The sequence below is a fragment of the Gracilinanus agilis genome, chromosome 3 (genome assembly GCF_016433145.1).
Source record: "Gracilinanus agilis isolate LMUSP501 chromosome 3, AgileGrace, whole genome shotgun sequence".
Taxonomy (NCBI): domain Eukaryota; kingdom Metazoa; phylum Chordata; class Mammalia; order Didelphimorphia; family Didelphidae; genus Gracilinanus; species Gracilinanus agilis.
Genome location: NC_058132.1, coordinates 600,201,974 through 600,209,938, shown reverse-complemented (window position 1 = coordinate 600,209,938; position 7,965 = coordinate 600,201,974).

The following is a 7,965-nucleotide window of genomic DNA, read 5'->3' as shown; positions in this document are numbered from 1 at the left end:
TTAGGACTAAACAACCTCAAAGTTTCATTTTTGAGCTGAAAAAGAGTTCATTTCAATTTTTTGCTGCCTAAATTTAGGGTAGAGTAGAGTAAGGAGATTGAGTTATAAAAAATCCGTGCAAAAAGAGTATTGTTTTACTTATTGGAAGGGAAGCTCAGAATCATAGATTCATTGGCATTGAACATCCCTGTACTTAATTGTGAATGCAGTATTGTATGGAACTGATACTAGGAACCTAAACTAGGTGGTGCAGTGGATGGAGCATTAGGCTTGGAATCAGGAAAAGTTACCTTCCTAAGTTCAAATCTGACCTTAGACACTTACTAGCTGCAGGACCCTGGGCAAGTCACTTTCCTCTGTTTGCTTCAGCTCCTCATCTGTTAAGCCTGAGAAGGAAATATTCTAGAATGGATGCCAAGAAAACCTCAAAATGGTGTTAGGAAGAGTTGGATGCAATGAAATGGCACAACAGCAAAGGAACTTGTGGATTGTCCTACCTACTGGACCAGCACACTGGCCCGATTGCCTTTGGGCAGAATGTGTACCTCACATCTCTCATTTTCAAAAAATACAGACGATAAGAAGTGATACTGGTTTATTATGACAAGGCACATTTTCCTTTTTCCCTCGCTTTAACTCATTTGGCTTATTGTACATACAAATCCAATAGCTTACATTTATGGAAAGGTAGCCTAGAATAGTGGATAAAGGGCTGGCCTTAGAGTCAGAAAGATCTGAGTTCAACTCTTGCCCTGATTCTTAGAGTGTAAGTCTGGGCAAACAATTAATATCTCAGTGCCCATGGTAACTCTTTAAGACTACAAATAACAGAAAAGTTGTCAGAGGAAATCTCTACACATCTGGACTTTCTAAATGATTAAATTCTGGGATCATGATGAAATGGAAGCTCAGGTTCAACTCCCTCATTTTAAAGATGAGAAAATAGTCCCAGAGAGATGAAGTGACTTGTCCAGAGTCATACCTAATGAACATCTGACAAGGAATTTGAAGACAAGTCTTCCTAACTCCAGGTCCAGCACTCCATCTATTATATTATGTTGTCTAAAAAAAAATTTAAATTCCAGATAGACATATGCTGGGAGATAAGAAGTCAAGGAACTATCAAATCTAACTCCATATTTAATCCATCAGATCCTGTATCTTCCAGGATCTACCTAATTTCATGTACAATCCCATGCAACTCCTTTCTAGGGGTGTGCTAGTAAATGTTTAACAGGTTCTTTGGGGGTGGGAAATGACATATTTCCAAGTTTAATCTGTTTCTAACACATTAATTTAACACAAAATTTAACATTTTCCTCCATCAATTCAAGCCTGGAAATCAACAAAACTAATACATCATGCCTTGATTTGTAGCATTTCCTGATTCTGAGATGTAAATGCTTACAATGAAAATTTAACAATTGCCTCCCTAGAGCCAGTGTGAGTTGGCTCCATTATACTCTGCCCCTAACCTGTTGATTCTCTCCAGACATCTACTCCTATCATCTATTTGATCAAAGACTCAGGTAAATGAGAACTATGTTTCACTGTAGATCAAGAACTCTGCCTGACTTCACATCACAAGATCTGTGGATTTGAATCAAAGTGTATTTCTCCTTTAGCAGGACCAAATGGGGAGTACCTAGAATTTAAACTAAACATTGCTGCTGATATTGAAAGCAATTTAAAGCAAATATGATTGTTCCTTACTGGGCTCCTGTCTTTTGAGCCCTCTCTTTTCCTCTTCATTTATTCAAATCCCATCCTTATTTCAAGAGTCTGCTCAGTTCCAAAGTCGTCTCTTAGGTCCTCTCTAAATCTTTTCACGACTTCAACAGTTGGGTTTACTTTAATGATTTATTTCACTTGCACACAGGACTCTGTTCCACTCTTTTTGTTGTCTGGAACTGTTATTTCAATGATTTATTATTTAACATTTAAAAAATCCCTCTCCCTTCAATTAGCTTGGAAGTTCAGGGTCCACTAGATTGAGAGTTTTAGAGCTCTTTGTATCCTTTTTTACTTTTATTTTACTTTCCAGAGTCCTGAAACAATGCTCAAACTAGTAGTTGCCTAATAATTATTTGTTTTTTAAACTAGTTTTGTCTTTCTCCTTTAAAGAACTTGGCAAAATTGCTTCCTCTTGCTTATCTGTGCCCACCCCAGAAACTAGAAACCAATTCAAAGTCTAAAGTAGCTACCCAACGTTTTTGTGGTTTCCTGAAGTTTCTAAAAGGTGCTTGGTCTCTTTGCTTAGCATTTTGTTTTGGAGAGGTGGATGTTTCTAGCATGTAATTAGAAATAATACATTTAAATTGAAGGAATTTGCAAAATTCCACCTATTAAAAGCAGCCAAAGCATGGGTTCTTAATCTTTTTTTTTTATGCCATGGACTCCTTTGGCAGTCAGTCTGGTGAAGCTGATGAACCCCTTCTCAGAATAAGGTTTTTAAATGCTAGATAAAATACATGGGATTCAAAGAAAACCAATTATGAGGAAGCAGAATTATCAAAATATTTAAAATAAAATGTAAGTATTAAATAATATTTATTATATANGTATTGTTTTACTTATTGGAAGGGAAGCTCAGAATCATAGATTCATTGGCATTGAACATCCCTGTACTTAATTGTGAATGCAGTATTGTATGGAACTGATACTAGGAACCTAAACTAGGTGGTGCAGTGGATGGAGCATTAGGCTTGGAATCAGGAAAAGTTACCTTCCTAAGTTCAAATCTGACCTTAGACACTTACTAGCTGCAGGACCCTGGGCAAGTCACTTTCCTCTGTTTGCTTCAGCTCCTCATCTGTTAAGCCTGAGAAGGAAATATTCTAGAATCGATGCCAAGAAAACCTCAAAATGGTGTTAGGAAGAGTTGGACGCAATGAAATGGCACAATAGCAAAGGAACTTGTGGATTGTCCTACCTACTGGACCAGCACACTGGCCCGATTGCCTTTGGGCAGAATGTGTACCTCACATCTCTCATTTTCAAAAAATACAGACGATAAGAAGTGATACTGGTTTATTATGACAAGGCACATTTTCCTTTTTCCCTCGCTTTAACTCATTTGGCTTATTGTACATACAAATCCAATAGCTTACATTTATGGAAAGGTAGCCTAGAATAGTGGATAAAGGGCTGGCCTTAGAGTCAGAAAGATCTGAGTTCAACTCTTGCCCTGATTCTTAGAGTGTAAGTCTGGGCAAACAATTAATATCTCAGTGCCCATGGTAACTCTTTAAGACTACAAATAACAGAAAAGTTGTCAGAGGAAATCTCTACACATCTGGACTTTCTAAATGATTAAATTCTGGGATCATGATGAAATGGAAGCTCAGGTTCAACTCCCTCATTTTAAAGATGAGAAAATAGTCCCAGAGAGATGAAGTGACTTGTCCAGAGTCATACCTAATGAACATCTGACAAGGAATTTGAAGACAAGTCTTCCTAACTCCAGGTCCAGCACTCCATCTATTATATTATGTTGTCTAAAAAAAAATTTAAATTCCAGATAGACATATGCTGGGAGATAAGAAGTCAAGGAACTATCAAATCTAACTCCATATTTAATCCATCAGATCCTGTATCTTCCAGGATCTACCTAATTTCATGTACAATCCCATGCAACTCCTTTCTAGGGGTGTGCTAGTAAATGTTTAACAGGTTCTTTGGGGGTGGGAAATGACATATTTCCAAGTTTAATCTGTTTCTAACACATTAATTTAACACAAAATTTAACATTTTCCTCCATCAATTCAAGCCTGGAAATCAACAAAACTAATACATCATGCCTTGATTTGTAGCATTTCCTGATTCTGAGATGTAAATGCTTACAATGAAAATTTAACAATTGCCTCCCTAGAGCCAGTGTGAGTTGGCTCCATTATACTCTGCCCCTAACCTGTTGATTCTCTCCAGACATCTACTCCTATCATCTATTTGATCAAAGACTCAGGTAAATGAGAACTATGTTTCACTGTAGATCAAGAACTCTGCCTGACTTCACATCACAAGATCTGTGGATTTGAATCAAAGTGTATTTCTCCTTTAGCAGGACCAAATGGGGAGTACCTAGAATTTAAACTAAACATTGCTGCTGATATTGAAAGCAATTTAAAGCAAATATGATTGTTCCTTACTGGGCTCCTGTCTTTTGAGCCCTCTCTTTTCCTCTTCATTTATTCAAATCCCATCCTTATTTCAAGAGTCTGCTCAGTTCCAAAGTCGTCTCTTAGGTCCTCTCTAAATCTTTTCACGACTTCAACAGTTGGGTTTACTTTAATGATTTATTTCACTTGCACACAGGACTCTGTTCCACTCTTTTTGTTGTCTGGAACTGTTATTTCAATGATTTATTATTTAACATTTAAAAAATCCCTCTCCCTTCAATTAGCTTGGAAGTTCAGGGTCCACTAGATTGAGAGTTTTAGAGCTCTTTGTATCCTTTTTTACTTTTATTTTACTTTCCAGAGTCCTGAAACAATGCTCAAACTAGTAGTTGCCTAATAATTATTTGTTTTTTAAACTAGTTTTGTCTTTCTCCTTTAAAGAACTTGGCAAAATTGCTTCCTCTTGCTTATCTGTGCCCACCCCAGAAACTAGAAACCAATTCAAAGTCTAAAGTAGCTACCCAACGTTTTTGTGGTTTCCTGAAGTTTCTAAAAGGTGCTTGGTCTCTTTGCTTAGCATTTTGTTTTGGAGAGGTGGATGTTTCTAGCATGTAATTAGAAATAATACATTTAAATTGAAGGAATTTGCAAAATTCCACCTATTAAAAGCAGCCAAAGCATGGGTTCTTAATCTTTTTTTTTTATGCCATGGACTCCTTTGGCAGTCAGTCTGGTGAAGCTGATGAACCCCTTCTCAGAATAAGGTTTTTAAATGCTAGATAAAATACATGGGATTCAAAGAAAACCAATTATGAGGAAGCAGAATTATCAAAATATTTAAAATAAAATGTAAGTATTAAATAATATTTATTATATATAATATATAAATATACCATGATATGTTTATTATATACAGTTAGTATAGAATAAATTTATTGTATTTAATATTTATATCTAAATAACAATTTAATAGATAATAATTATAACATAACTATACAGTAATGTACTTATGTACATTTAATATATTGTATAACAATATAATAGATGATAATTATAACACAAATATATAATAATATATTTATTATATGCATTCAATACATCATATAACAATATAATAAACAATAAACAATCAGAACAAATATACAATAATGTATTTATTATATACATTTAGTATATTATATAACAAAATAATAGATAATAATTATAACAAATATACAATGATGTGTTTATTACAGAAATTTAATATATTATATAACAATATAATAGATGTAATAATAACAAATATATAATTCATTTATTATATATATTTAATATATTATATAAAAATATAATAGATAATAATTATGACACAAATATATGATAATATATTTATTATATACATCCAACACATCCTATAAAATATAATAATCAGAAAAATGCAATAATGTATTTATTATATACATTTAGTATATTATATAACAATATAATAGGTAATAATTATAATATAAATATATAATGATGTATTTATTATAGAAATTTAGTATATTGCATAACAATATAATAGATAGTAATTGTAACAAATACATAATATATTTATATACATTTAATATATTATATAACAATATAATAGATATTAATTGTAACAAATATATAATGTGATTGTTATATACATTTAATATATTATATAACAATATAATAGGTAATAATTATAACAAATATACAACAATGTATTTATTATATACATTTAATATGTAGCAATATAATTGATAATAAATACTTAGAACACAATATACACATATTTAACATATTAATATTATATTAAATGATTATTATCAAATATTAAATAAATTAAAATTAGAATTTAAAATTTTAGCTTCTGGATTAAGAATCTGTTGTTAAAAATCATAGAATTTTAGGACTGGAAGGGGCTTTAGCGGTTATCTAGTCCAACTTTCATTTGGGAGTACTTGAAGTTTCTTGGAGGTGAGAAGATCTTCAGTACACTGCTTCAGGACAGATATAATGCTGAAAGCAGCCCATTCAGCATCCTTCGCCCTGTCGTCTCCCTCCTCCTCCACATCCCATTTGCACCAGCAGGGTCCTCAGGTTTACTTTCCCGAGGACCCTTTTCTAAACAAACTCTTGAAATGGTGCCCTCCTAGGTTTTGACATCTTCACTGAGAAGCAAAGGGAGATCATCTCTTCACCTCACTTACCTACCATGGAATCATGGTCACCCCAAGATGAAGTTGAACTTGTGACCTGCTCTCAAAGGGTCTGTATCTTAGCAACTGATTTCTCAAGTTAACCAGGTTACACATAAAAGGAGAGGTGAGGGAGGAGGCAAAGTCTAAATCTTCAAAAGGTCAGACCACAGGAGGAAGAAAGCTGGCTGTCAATCTCAGAGGCAGCATGAATGGCAGAGGTCCTCTGGCTTGCCCTTGGAATTGAATAGCCTAGTCATCCAAGCAGGCAGTTACCTTCTGTTAGGTATTTCAAATTTATCTAGTTCTTAACTTATGCACAGATAGTTGTTGTTATATTGTCTCATCAATTAGCCTGTGAGCTCCTTAAGAATTTGGGATTGTCTTTTGCCTTCCTCTGTATCTTCATAGCTTAGCAGAGTGTCTGGCACATACTAGATGCTTAATAAATGTTTTTGACTGATTGACTGACTGATGTTGAGAGTACTAGATTTGGAGTTAGGATATCCCACTTTGTAACTGGGCTCTGCTACTTGCTCATTGTATAATAAATAACCTTGGACGAGTTCCTTCCAATGAATATCCTCTGGAGTCTTGTGTGTAGTCCTTGGTGTTATGTTTTGGGAACAACATTGACAAGGTGGAAGGTAAATAGTAGAGGTATCTAGGATGGGTGTTGCATTCATGCCAGTGGCCAAGGTCCCCTTTCCTTCCAATTCAAGTGAGTTCTTTTATACTTCACAAAGTGATACAGGGTATAATCATTAATGGATTGCAGATAGAGATTGGATTTGTGATTTCATTAGGGAAAACTCTCCATCAGTGCAATTCTTTGTTACTTATTAGAGAAATGCCTAGGGCACAGAGAAACTATGTGACTTGTACAGTGCCACTTAGTCAATATATGTTAGAGGTAGAACTTGAACTGAGGTCTTCCTGGCTTCAAGGACATTTTTCTATACGTCCTTACAATTAGTTTTACACCTTATCTGTTGTTTACTTTCTGTTATTATTCTGTTCTATGCTCAAAAACCAACTGCTCTCCAAATTTCCTCTCTATATTTCCTGTATCCTTTACCCCCCTGGGTCAAACATCTCTAGCTCCTTTAGCAGGTCCTCACGTAGCATGAACTTGAAGTTTGTTATTGCTCTGGACCTCTTCCTCAGGATGTTTTCCAGCTAACCAGTGGATTCTGAACCCTTCCATTTTTTCCTCCAGCCTGGCTCCTCTGAATTCTGACCACCCTGACTGACCTGCCAACTATGTCAGAAAAATATCTGGACCTGGTGTTCTGAACATGTAGAGTTAGCAATGAAACCCCTCATAGAAGGGAAGCACTTTTCAGGTGATATATGTGGGCCCAGTATTAAGAATGCTCTTTCACAAGAAGAGTATGCCCAATCCTATTATGAGATCTCGAAATCTACCAAGAGTCCTTGCTATTCACCTTGTGGATTCTGTAGGACATTCCCTGGAGTCTTCTCTAGTCCTGTCCTGGGACAAGATTCTTTCCACTCTCCACCTCCCCCCACATCCCTTCTTCCAATCCCTTCTTCCACCTTCCCTCCCTTTTTGCTGGTAGAATGGGGGAGTCAGAATATCTCTTGTTCTCCATTGTTTCTTTCAGATTCTTCCTCTTTCATCATCACCTCTTGTCTTTGAG